Raw genomic sequence first — 13,647 nt, forward strand, 5'->3', positions numbered from 1 at the left:
TTTTAGTTCTATCACAGGCTGCAATGATTCTGCAGAGTACAATGGGACTTGTAGTTCTATTAGAGACTGCAAGAGAGGTGCAGAGCCTGCTGGGACTTGTAGTTCTAGCCCAGTCACCCAGTAACCTAGGCTACAATGAAAGTGCAAAGCATTCATGCTGGGACTTGTAGTTCTATCACAGGCTGCAATAGAGGAGCAAGGCATGCTGGAGCTTCTAGTCCTCTCTTGGAGCCTGTGATAGGTGCATGCTGGGATGTGTAGTCCCCCATCGTAAAACACAGGTGTGTAGGTCACCGTCACAGATGATACGAGCCACCCTCCAGCCCAGTGTCCGGGGGCCCCTGCCACCCCGAGGGCCCCTCAGGCTTGCTTCGCTTTTCAGGCTTTGTCAACTTTGTACACACAGGGCTCCCCTCGTGCGGGCCGGGTTACCCATGACGGCAGTACTTCTAAACATATAAAAAGTGTCAGACGAGCCGTGTACACTGCACAGGGTGGCAGATAGGAGCCGCTGTGGGGAGGCTCGACCCTGTCCCTCCTCTATGGACACCACACACATAGTGCACCCTCCCCACCCCCACTGATAAGAAGCGACCTCTTGATTTCAGGGGGAATCCAAAAGCAGTGGGCGGGACGTAGCCCGTGTCAGCGGGAAGAGGGCTGTACAGTAGTTCCGAGTGGAAGGGGAGCGCCTCAGCCTGAAACTACAACTCCCAAGGTGCACTGCGCTCCCCAGCTCCTTATTTCTATATAAAGCATTCTAATTTTACGTTCACAGACACAGAAGAATCACAGGGAGATCGCAATCGCGATTCTCTCTGCGATTAATCGTGCAGCTCTAATACATATAGGAGTACACGTAGAAAAATGTCCAGTAACCAAATAACAGATATTTGCAATCCATACAAACTTTGTGTAAACTTAATAAAACATAGATCCAGAGCCCTATCCATAAATTTGAGGTGGATGTGGGAATCCTTCCCGCCGTGGTATTGTATTCTGACAGCGGGGAGCCTTCCTCGCTATCAGAATATAGTGATCAGTGTTGCTGGCTAAAGCCGGCAGCACTGATCGTTGGGGAAAAAACTGACAGTCTGGTTGTACACAAGGCAATTGATAGATCAACTTGTGTACAACTAACCTACTGTAAGGTTGGGGGTTGTTAGCTCTTGTGGTATATGCATTTTCCCAGTGATCCACGCCAGTCAGGAACTATATTTAAGGGCATGGTAGCCCATTTTTATTAAAAAGGCAAGAATAAAAGTCCAAACAAAGGTTTCCCACGCAGGGTTTCTTCTCCATCAAACACAAAACAGAAAATACTAGCCCACCTGGCTCTGTAGCAGTACTTCTGCACTTTATCCTGGTCACCCAGACCAGCCGACTCCTCAAAGTAGACAGCGTCTACAGTAAGGATGAGCTCCGGCGTGTTCGCATAGAACACGTGCAGAGCCCGCCAGGAAGTCGGCACCCGCGCTGCGCTAATCACAGCCAGGCAGACATTGTCCGATGCTCGGCTGCAGAGATCGGGAAATGTCTGCCTGGCTGTGATTAGCGCAGCGCGGGTGCCGACTTCCAGGCGGGCTCTGCACGTGTTCTATGCGAACACGCCGGAGCTCATCCTTAGTCTACAGCTCTGCCTCTTGCAGTCACCAAGCTTCTGGCTGTCTCCTACAGCCTCTCTGACTTCTGGAGACCTCCTGTCTCTTAATTTGGAGCTGTCTCCAACTGGGAGCCATAAGGTCTTGGCACACTCTCATTATAAGGGCTGTGCTCACCTGAGCACACACCCTGCTGGTAATCAACAAAGTCTGGATACAGGGTTGAAGATCTCGTCCCACCCCAGACACTGTGGAATCTCCAAAACTACAGAGCCCCATGTCAAATTACCAAAACCTGGAGAAAGCTGCAAAAGCAGTCTTCTCCAGTCCACATCTACGCTCTGTAGTCTTGCACCTCGCAAATGTGCATACCCTGCGTCCAGCAAACTGTCCATTTTACCTTGACAGTAGCTCCTACTGTTACACTACCCATACATGGATCTAAATTCATCTGGTCCCTGCTGAATCGGCAGAATTTTCATCAATGTGTAATCAGCATAAGTAAACCCTAACAATGAACTTTTCTAATTTGCCATCTTCTTGTAAGCTAAATATACAGTTGAAAGCATTTGGTTATATCCATTTATTAAAGGGGTTGTAAAGGGAAAAAAAAATAAAAATCCTAAATAGCTTCCTTTACCTTAGTGCTGTCCTCCTCCACTTACCTCATCCTTCGATTTTGCTTTTAAATGTTCTTATTTCTTCTGAGAAATCCTCACTTCCTGTTCTTCTGTCTGTAACTCCACACAGTAATGAAAGGAGGCTTTCTCCCTGGTGTGGAGTGTTGTGCTCGACCCCTCCCCTGGAATACAGGAGAGTCAGAACGCTCACTACCACACAGCTTCTTTCTCTATCTGCAAAGTAGAGAGCGTCCTGACTCTCCTGTATTCCAGGGGAGGGGTCGAACACAACACTCCACACCAGGGAGTGTGTGGAGTTACAGACAGAAGAACAGGAAGTGAGGAGTTTCTGCACCTATTCTCTGAGGAAAAAAAGGCCCTTGGCTAACCTATAGGTAAAATTCACGCATAAGGATTTACTCTCACTTTAAGGCCTGGTTCACACTTGCACGATTTGAGATGTGATTTGAGATGTCAAATCGCATCTCAAATCGGCGGCATTTGGCGGCAATTGTCGGCAATGGCACCGTCCTAATCAGTGCGACGCCGCAACTCCTTTTGAATTGCGGACATCTCCCTTTGTAGGCGCTCCAAATCTTTGGTTTTAGAACTTACGATCACCCTCATTAGTTTAAAGGAGCAAGTGGTGAGCGTGTCCATCCATTCTTTTTTCAAAAGTTCATTGTGTAGATCAAAAGTAGGAAATTTGGGGATTTGGAAAAGATCGTTGCAAGACCAAAGAGGATTGTCCAAAGGGGCTTCTACTAAAACCAGTATCCAATGTAGCAGGGACTGAAGTAGTATCTTCAATGTTGGAAGAAGGTGGCAATGGATGAAAGGGTCAGCAGTTGGGAAAGAGGATTGCAGGGGTGAATCTCAAGTGCTGGGGGTATGTACTTGCACTGTCTCAGAGGCTGGATTTTGGAATGTCAATAATTACTGAGTGCCACCATCTTTGTAAGTGGGTGACCAGGATGGCCGAGTGGTTAAGGCGTTGGACTTAAGATCCAATGGATGAATATCCGCGTGGGTTCGATCCCCACTCCTGGTAGGAGCAGTCGGTAACTGAGCTTTTTGACCCAATTGCTGTTTGAGGTTATTATTGCTCTTTTTATATTATTTCTGCTGGAGGTTATTATTGTTGTTTTTATATGATTCCTGCTGAAGGTTATTATTGTTGTTTTTATATTATTTCTGTTGGGGGTAGTGTGGGTTATCATTGATCCTGGGGAGGGGGTAATTATTGATGGGGACAATGGGAGTTATTATTTCCAGGGGTTAGTATCAGCCTGCGCCACGAACCATACCCACTCACCCACCCATTCCCCGGTCACCAGCTTTCAAAAAGTAGTTCCTGTACTACTTTTTGCAATTTCGGGCCGCGATTTACATCTGTGCAGAAACCCACACAGTTGTCTCTGAAATCGCAGCCGAAATCGGGACTGCCAGCGGGAGTGAAATCATGCAAGTTCAGCTGAACTCGCACGGCTTCACTCCCGCAGCCCAGTGTGAACCTGGGATACGTGGACCAGAATAAAAGTGGCCCAAGGGATGGGTACTCAAATAACTAGCATTCCCCTTGGTTCACCTTATAATTGCATGCTGTCCAGCACTGAGGAGTAGGTGTCGTCAAACTTCTTGAAATATTCTTAATATTTTTTGTGATTTTTCCTAAAGTTCAGATTTAAGGAGCTTTACCAGCAATGGGGAATCAATGTTTTAACATATGGTAACTTTTAAATACCTCGACCAGGAGTGGGGATCGAACCGACGCAGATATTCATCCATGGGTACTAAAGTCTAATACCTTAACCACTCAGCCATCCTGGTCACACAATCATGGTTTTAAACAGTGTCCCTATCATAAAGATTATGAGCTATTCCTGCTCTGATTTGTCCTCAGGTTCACATAGAAAGCAATAAAATGTTGATGGCTCATCACTGTATCCAAAATTAAAAACACATTAAAACATTTTTTTTCTTATTAGCACAGTTTGTCATGTCAAGTCTTGAAATGTGTTGAAATACTACAGCCGCAGCTTCGCTTATAAATGCTAAATAGTGAGAACACTGGTCCAAGATGGTTTTCTGCTTAGTGCCCCGAGGACATGCATATAACTTTCTGGTACATAAAACAATTTACATAACTTCCTGGTACATACGATTATTCACCTCTCATAATGTTTTCCTTACTCTGATCCTGCAGGGATGGGTTGTTCTTCACACCAGTAACGCATGACAATCTGTTTTACATTGTTTTCAATGGGGTCTATTCACATCTACTTATTTTCCTTCAGTAGATTTTTGGTAGAGGTACAGGCGTATCGCAAATAAGCTACGCCGCCGTAAGTTAGAGAGGCAAGTGCTGTATTCACAAAGCACTTGTGTCCTAAGTTGCAGCGTATCGTAAATGTGCCAGCCTAAGCGCGCCTAATTCAAATTGTGAAGAGGTGGGCGTGTTTTATGCTAATGAATCGTGACCCGACGTGATTGATATTTTTTACGAACGGCGCATGCGCCGTCCGTGGACATATCCCAGTGCGCATGCTCCAAATTACGCCGCAAAGACTTATTGGTTTTGACGTGAACGTAAATTACGCCCAGCCCCATTCACGGACGACTTACGCAAACGACGTAAAAAATTTAAAATTTGACGCGGGTCCGACGTCCATACTTAAAGGGGTTGTAAAGACAAAAATATTTTCCTCTTAAATAAAGTCTGACGGTAGCTGATAAAGTAAAAAGTAATGTTTTGCATTATAACTAGTTTGATAACTGTTGAAATCAAGTTTTATTCACCTCCAGCACTCCTGAATCATTATTCTCACTGACTTCCTGGTTTGCGGTGCGCATTCATTCTTGCTACATCACGGCCTAATGGGAACTACAGTTCCCATTAGGCTTAGCCTCCATGCCTGTGAGGGATAAGAGAGCATCTTCACGCAGGGCTGTAGTCATAGGGAGGGGGTGAGGACATTCTGCTTTCCACCATGCAAAACGGCTCAGATGCTGGTGGAAAGCAAGAAGAGGAGTGACAGGAAATGGCATTTTCAAACCTGGATTACTGTATTTTAGAGGTCAAAAGGAAAAATGAGGTAAGTGATATTTACATGCTCTAGCTTACAGCAATCAATTGATCTAATAAAAAATGAACCTTTAGTGTTCCTTTAACATTGGCTGCGCCATCTTTTTGGTGGAATAACTTTAGGCCTGAAAACGCCTTTACGTAAACGGCGTATCTTAACTGCAACGGGCAAGCGTATGTTCGTGAATAGGCATATCTCGCTGATTTACGCAGCAATTAGGTCAAAAAGCTCAGTTACCGACTGCTCCTACCAGGAGTGGGGATCGAACCCACGCGGATATTCATCCTATTGGATCTTAAGTCCAACGCCTTAACCACTCGGCCATCCTGGTCACCTACTTACAAAGATGGTGGCACTTAGTAATTCTTGACATTCCAAAATCCAGCTTCTGAGACAGTGCAAGTACACACCCCCAGCACTTGAGATTCACCCCTGCAATCCTCTTTCCCAACTGCTGACCTTTCATCCATTGCCACCTTCTTCCAACATTGAAGATACTACTTCAGTCCCTGCTACATTGGATACTGGTTTCAGTAGAAGCCCCTTTGGACAATCCTCTTTGGTCTTGCAACGATCTTTTCCAAATCCCAAAATTTCCTACTTTTGATCTACACAATGAACTTTTGAAAAAAGAATGGATGGACACGCTCACCACTTGCTCCTTTAAACTAATGAGGGTGATCGTAAGTTCTAAAACCAAAGATTTGGAGCGCCTACAAAGTGAGATGTCCGCAATTCAAAAAGAGTCACAAAGTGATATCAGATTTGCAGAATTCGACACCAGGCTGAACTTTAGGCTTGACAAATTGGAGAGGGATGTGATTGCCGGCAGGAAAAGAAAACTCAATAGAGACCGCATTGATTATGAGAGTAATGCAGTTTACACTTGGAAGAAATCTGCTTACTCTGGCCACTCTTGCAGGAATTCTATTAAAAAAACGGGTCAGTTTTTCTGACCTAGAGAACTAAAATGCCAATGATACCCTGCTTTGGATTCTTCACCTGACATCGCTGACCAACAAGATCCTAATCATCGTATTACCAACTCACAATCTTTAAACTGGAATGCCAAAGGTTTCAACAAAAAGAAGAAAAAGAAAAGTACAAAAAAACAAGGAGTGGGGGTCGGTACCAGCTTCGGAATTGTCCCCACCAATAACTACCAATGTTATTAACCTGTCCCATGAAGTTTTGAATGATGTGGAGGTAGCCCTATTATGCAAGGGGCTTCATTTTTGCCCCATCAGCAAGTTTGAGCCCTTTGGCACAATACTAGACGTCAAGTTTGTCCGTACCTTGACTCTAAAAAAACATTGTTTTGGGGATACTGTGGACGATGTTCAATTGTCTGACGACAATTCGGTGGTGGGTAAGTCTACTTCTCTCCAATTATTTGTTGAGGCGTGTGCATTGAATGATTTGGTTGAGTTAGACCATGAATCCAATCCTTGCCCCATTGAACCAAATAAGATGCCAGCTGGCATGCCATTTAAACTAAAATCTGATTTATACCCTGTAGGTTCACTAGGCAAGGACATGGACCTCTTTCAAAAATTGGTTGAGGGGGACTTGACTCATCTAGCACGTAAATGTTCTGGTAATTGTTTGCAGGACAATCTTACCTTTGTGAGAGGACATCATTGACGATTTTGAGAGAGGATGATAAGATAGTCATTAGGAATGCAGACAAGGAAGGTTTGGTGGTGATTTTGGATTCTGGGGCATATCGGATGGACGCGATACATCAATTATCTGACACTGATACAAATCTTCACCTTAAGGCCAATCCTGCACAATCTTTCAAGAAAGCACTGTCTTTTTTGATAGATAGGGGGGTAACGGCAGGTGTTTTCACAGGAAAAGAAACAGATATGTTTATCCCTGAGCATCCCACCTTACCTATTTTCCTTTTTCTCCCGAAGGTACATAAGGGATATAATCCCTTGACTGGAAGACCGATTGTGGCCAGTATTGATTCATTTCAACTAAAGGCTTGGCCAGTGGGTAGACCACCAATTACAGCCTCTTGTGGTCAGCCTACCTGACTACCTTAGAGACACTAAACAGCTATTTACGAAGTTGAAGGACTTTGAATGGAATGATCAGTTAAGATGGGTGACCTGTGAGGTGTCAAGACTCTACTCTTCGATTCCACACTCCCTGGGTCTACAAGCAGTATCTTTCTTCTTAGCTAGATATAATGGTTACTACCTTGTCCATCAGGAGTTCATTTTGTTATGTAGAGTATTTTCTCACTCATAATTACTTTATGTTTGACTGAAAGTACTACCGTATATACCCGAGTATAAGCTGACCCGATTATAAGCCAAGGGAAACGTATTGACTCGAGTATAAGCCTCGGGTGTTCATCTGCATGCCTCACTGTGCCTCACTGTGTCCATGTGCATGCCTCACTGTGCCCATGTCTCACTGTGTCCACACCTCACTGTGCCCATACCTCTGTCACGTAACTGGCGGTAGAGCCTGATGTGCGGAGGACGGCCTCTCTTACAGCTCTGACTCCGAGCCCCTGGTAGAGCAGACAGGAAGCGCAAGAGTGCAGAGTCGCACGAGTGCCTGGCAGGATCGCTGATGAAGTCGCTGGGCTGGAACCTCTAAAGAGACTGCGGAGGACACCGGTGCAGGAGAAGACCAGGAGCAGCTATCAGCAGATAGCAGGGGCGAATTTGTGCAGGAACACCACAGATAGGAGAGCAGATGTGGCTGCAGATGGATGGGTGCTCAACAGGACTCATAGCGGATGCAAGCAGGTCGGGTCATACACTAGCGGGCACGTCAGGAACAGAAGAGAAGGCAGGAACGGAGTCAAAGTGCAGGCCGGGTCGGTATTGGGCTGGCAGCGAGGTAGCAGAAGAGGCAGGCAGAAGCAAGGTCAAACAAGCCAGGTCAGGTACAGGCAGAAGCGTCAGGGACAAGCCGGGTCGGGTAACAGGAACAGGAATCAGATACCGGAATCAGGAACACAAACGCTGTAGAACGGACAGCACCTGAGTCCAGGAACTGACCCAGTTTAAATGGCCTGTCTGGCGCCAAACGGTCATGGGGTGCATGCCGCGGCGCACGCATGCGCGCCAACAGCGCTCTCACAGGAACTGGAGTCACTGGCCGTCTTCTACGGCCGCCATCTTGGACGTTGGCATGCCCTTCCTGACAACCTCACTGTGCTCATACCTCACTGTGCCGATGCCCCACTGTGTTCATGCCTCACTGTGCCCATGCCTCACTGTGCCCATTCCTCACTGTGCCCATGCCCCACTGTGCCCATACCTCACTGTGTCCATGCCTCACTGTGTCTATGCCTCACTGTGCCCATGCCTCACTGTGTCCATGCCTCACTGTGTCCATACCTCACTGTGCCTCACTGTGTCCATGCCTCACTGTGCCCATGCCTCACTGTGTCCATGACTAGACTTACGTTTAATATGGGAGTATATAGAAGGGGTGTCCAGGTTTGAAAAATTGGTGCTCCCCGACTGTAGGTCCCCCAGAGAGCAAACTTTGCACACTTTTACAGTGGAACTGGCGCTATATGTGTGCCTAGTTTCTGGTCCAGGGGACCTACCACCGGCCGGTACCAGGTCCCCAAATTTACTGAAGAAATTACTGTTTAACATGGGAGTCTATAGAAGGGGTACCCGACTTTGAAAAATCCGCGCTCCCCCGCCGTAGGATCCCTAGACAGCAAGCTGTGCACACTTGTAGAGGAATAGTGGGGCTATACGTGTGCCAAGTTTGGAGTCCAGGGAACACCCATATGGAGGTTTAAGCCTCGTACACACGCTCGGTTTACCCGGCAAGAAAGCTCTGCCAGCGGCTTTCTTGCAGAGAAAACCGTGAGTGTGTACGAGGCTTAAACCTCCATATGGGTGTCCAAACTAGTTATCTGTATGGGTATCAAACCAGTTAATTGTTTGGTAATTTAATAGAACATAAGGATCCTTTTGTTTGGATTACTTGTCTTTTTGAGGGTGTTTATTTTTATTACTTACACAGGTGTCTCCTTCGTCATACAGCTTTTTATGAGGTCTTATGGTTTCTGGGTTTGTTTCTATTCAATTGTAGATTCATGCTACCGTAATTTATATGTTGAGTTATGTATATATATATATATATATATATATATATATATATACATAACTCAACATATATATATATATGTTGAGTTATATATATGTGTGTGTTTTTACAAGCATGTCTCTTTATTTACACATTTTCTACAATGTTGTGCAACACATTTTGATCTATATTAGGTTTACCTATTATTGTTTTTATGTGTTACTTTTTTGTTTTGTTTAGGATTCTTTTTCAATTTTTTTTTAATTTGCATGTATATGTGATGCTGCCTATGTACGATTTTCACACAAGATCAATTGGGATTTCTTGTCCAACCTGGTGGAAAACAAAGAGTTAAAAACCACATATGTCAAGACTTCTGTCTCAGTTGTTATCACTCCCATGGTCTGGACTCGTCCTTTCTCCCAGGTTCAGCTGAAGTGCGGGAAGCCGTGCGGGTTCAGCTGAACTCGCACAATTTCACTCCCGCTTGACAGTCCTGATTTCGGCTGCGATTTCAGAGACATCTGTGCAGAAACCTGTAAATGTCAATGTAAATCAAAGGCCGAAATCACAAAAAGTAGTACAGAAACTACTTTTCAAAATCAGTGCAGCGCCGCAGATGTGGCGTTGCACCGATTAGGACGATGCCATTGACGGCAATTGCCGCCGATTCAAAGCGCTCCAGTGTGAACCAGGGCGTCATGTGATTTTATGGGCATCAACTTGTAAGACAATTAGGATTTTATTCATTTCCTTTTGTGTACATATATCATTGTAGAATGTCTGTTATGTAGCTATGACTAAGCACCTGTATTACCGTAATGGTGTGAAACGCATTTGTTTTTAATCCAATGTTTGTATGAACTGTCGTTTAATAAAGGTATTTACACTTGGAGTGCGACCATTCGGACAATTGTTTTTTTGCCACAGATACTAACCCCTGAAAATAATAGCTCCCATTGTCCCCAGCAATATTTACCCCTTTCCCAGGAGCAATGGTAACCCACACTACCCCCATCAGAAATAATATAAAAGGAGCAATAATAACCTTCAGCAGAAATAATATAAAAAGAGCAATAAAAACTTGCAGCACTAATAACCTCCAGCAGAAATAATATAAAAAGAGCAATAAAAACTTCCAGCACTAATAACCTCCAGCAGAAATAATATACAAAGAGCAATAAAAACTTGCAGCACTAATAACCTCCAGCAGAAATAATATAAAAAAACAATTAGTTCAAAAAATTCTTACCAGGAGTGGGGATCGAACCCACGCGGATATACATCCATTGGATCTTAAGTCCAACGCCTTAACCACTCGGCCATCCTGGTCACCTACTTGGAATGTTGGTGGCACTGATAACTCCTGAGAGTCCAAAATCCAGCTTCTGGGACAGTGCAAGTACACACCCCAGCACTTGATATTCACCCCTGCAGGGCCATCTCCATCTTAATGCAAGGACACTGCCTAGGGGCCCCAGGTACATGGGGCCCCTACAATAATCGTGCATTACATCATACTTGTGAACTGACCCTTATTTGCTGGGTCAGTCGTGCTTTTTACTAAACTGTCCCGATATTGTGTCGTGTCCTAGAAAATATACTGTCCCCTCCTGATCCCAGTATTGTGCCCTCCTGACCCCCCTGTACTGTGCCCTTTGTGTTGACTAGTCTTTGATCTATGGAATGTTTTCCTTTTGTAAAATCGATTTTATTGAAAGTACTAATGAATATATGTTTAATTCTATCAACTATTCATACTTTATTTCTTGAAACAGGTATGTAAATTGGGGCAAGCTAGTAGGGGCCCCAGAGCATTACTTTGCCCAGGGACCCATGATGCTATTAAGATGGCCCTGCACCCCTGCAATCCTCTTTCCCAACTGCTACCCCTTCATCCATTGCCACCTTCTTCCAACACTGCTTAACTCTGCACCCTCTTCAAGCCTCTTCCAATATTGCTCACACTACCGGTACTTTCAGTTGTATATTTAGAAAACCAAAAGGGAGCATATAAGAGAGGGTAGCTGTGGGTTCTTTCTGAGCACAGAGCAGTGACTGTCAGTCACCGCTCTGTGCTCTGCCCCTCCACGGCAGCAGAGGGGGCAGGAGCTCCGTGACTCAATGAGCGGGTGATCCAGATGCCAGTCAGGCATTTGGGTGTAATTCCGACATTATTGTTGGGATGCATCCAGACCATGAAGAGCACAAATAAGCGCACTCCTGTAAACTCACAAAAGAATTATGACCAAAAGAGCTTTGGCCATACTTTTACTCTTAAAGTAATTGTAAAGCTATATTGTAAACAACAAACTTGTTATGTGTACCTGCCGTGCGCAATGGTTTTGCACAGAGCAGTCCCGATCCTCCTCTTCTCGAATCCCCACCGGCAACCTAGCCCCCCCCCCCCCCGCTTTCATAGCAACATAGCGAACGGCTTGCTATGGGGGCACTCCTGTGGGCTCAGTTCCAAACCAACTCTGTGTGACTTGGCCCTGCTCTCTCCTCACTGGCTGTGATTGACAGCAGCAGGAGCCAATGTCTCCTGCTTGCGTCTCTGAGCCTATAAGGAGGGAGAGAGAAGAGAGATCTTGTGCACATCGCTGGAAAAAGATCAAACTTGGGTAAGTATGGGGGGGGGGGGGCTGGACAAGGAAGGTTTTTTACCTCATTGTGTAAAATGCTTTGTGGTAAAAATCCTTCAACCTTTAAAGCCACTTTAAGTGAATAGTACCGACTATCCTTTTTGGCTCTGACTTGAATATGAGTTTTTTTTAACCAACAGCAGCCAGATTCAGATTGTAACTCCTGCTGCCCCCCACCCCAAAGCACCTTGTCCCCATGTTGATGGGGATAAGTGCCTCTTCCTGACAACCCTGGCCGTTGGTTGTCGGGGTCTGCGGGGGGGGGGGAGCTTATCGGAATCCGGGAGCCCCCTTTAATAAGGGGGCCCCCAGATCCTGGCCCCCCACCCTATGTGAATGAGTATGGGGTACATCGTACCCCTACCCATTCACCTGGAGGAAAAAAGTGTAAAAAAAAACACACTACACAGGTTTTTAAAGTAATTTATGAGGCAGCTCCGGGGGTCTTTCTTCTGCTAACCGGTGTCGTCTCTGCACTCTCTGGTTCTTCTCCCGCTCTCCGGTGCCTTCTTCCTTCTGATGGGCTCCTCCGCTATCTTCTTCCAGCTTTTTTACTAGCGGCAGCCCGGTCTTCTCCTCCCGCTCTCCGTTGTCCTTCTGCCGGGCTCCTCTGCTATCTTCTTCCAGCTATTTTACTAGCGGCCCGGTCTTCTCCATAATTGCGCAATCAGGGCCGGCCTTTGGGGTGTGTGAGCTGTGCGGCCGCACAGGGCGCCATGGGCAACAGGGGCGCCGTGCAGCCATCCAGAGGCGTACTAGGGGGGTTTGGGGGCTTACCACACACTGGGGGGGGTGTCAGACTGGCAACAAGGGGGGGCTACTCTGAACGGGGGGATCTGCATTGAAGGGGTGGATACACTGAAGGGGGGTCTGCACTGAAGGGGGGTCTGTGTAACATGCAGGGGGTCCATAGCTGCAGGGTTCTGTGTAATGTAAAGGGATCCAGTGATGCAGGGTGCTGTGTAATGTAAAGGGGTCCAGAGTGCTGTGTAATGTAAAGGGGTCCAGTGATACAGGGTGCTGTGTAATGTAAAGGGGTCCAGTGATGTAGGGTGCTGTGTAATGTAAAGGGTTCCATAGGTGCAGGGTGCTGTGTAATGTAAAGGGGTCCAGTGATGCAGTGTGCTGTGTAATGTAAAGGGGTCCTCTTTGTGTATGTTTAGGTGACCAGGGGGCGAGGGGTGAAGATGGAGGTGCCACAGGATTAGCTTGCACAGGGCGCCTGAACACCTAAGGCCGGCCCTGTGCGCAATGATTTATATAGGCCTCTTATGACGTCACAGTCCCATCATGCACCGGGTGGTGACGACATAAGGGGCAGGGGCCTGGTCACCGGTGATATCACCCGATGACCAGGCCCCATACCTATATAAATCGTTGCGCACCGGGCATTACAGTGGGAGGAAGCGGCGTGTCAACATCGAAGAAGAGAAGAAGATTACGGAGAAGACCGTGCCGCTGCTAGTAAAAGAGCTGGAAGAAAATAGCGGAGGAGCCCGGCGGAAGGACAACGGAGAGTGGGAGGAGACGACGGAGATGACCGGGCCGCAGCTAGTAAAAGAGCTGGAAGAAGATAGCGGAGGAGTCCGGCAGAAGGAAGAAGGCACCGGAGGGCGGG

General features: G+C 46.4%; 3 non-coding genes across 3 annotated transcripts; 1 reads left to right on the forward strand and 2 right to left on the reverse strand.

The window, feature by feature from the left end:
• Nucleotides 1–3,189: 3,189 nt before the first annotated feature.
• Nucleotides 3,190–3,272, forward strand: TRNAL-UAA. The gene has a single exon. It is a non-coding gene; the product is annotated as a tRNA-Leu (tRNA).
• A 2,282-nt stretch (nucleotides 3,273–5,554) lies between these two features.
• On the reverse strand, nucleotides 5,555–5,638 carry TRNAL-UAA. Its single transcript has one exon. It is a non-coding gene; the product is annotated as a tRNA-Leu (tRNA).
• A 4,995-nt stretch (nucleotides 5,639–10,633) lies between these two features.
• On the reverse strand, nucleotides 10,634–10,716 carry TRNAL-UAA. Its single transcript has one exon. It is a non-coding gene; the product is annotated as a tRNA-Leu (tRNA).
• Between the last annotated feature and the right edge of the window lie 2,931 nt (nucleotides 10,717–13,647).

The sequence above is a fragment of the Rana temporaria genome, chromosome 3, assembly GCF_905171775.1.
Source record: "Rana temporaria chromosome 3, aRanTem1.1, whole genome shotgun sequence".
Classification (NCBI taxonomy): Eukaryota; Metazoa; Chordata; class Amphibia; order Anura; family Ranidae; genus Rana; species Rana temporaria.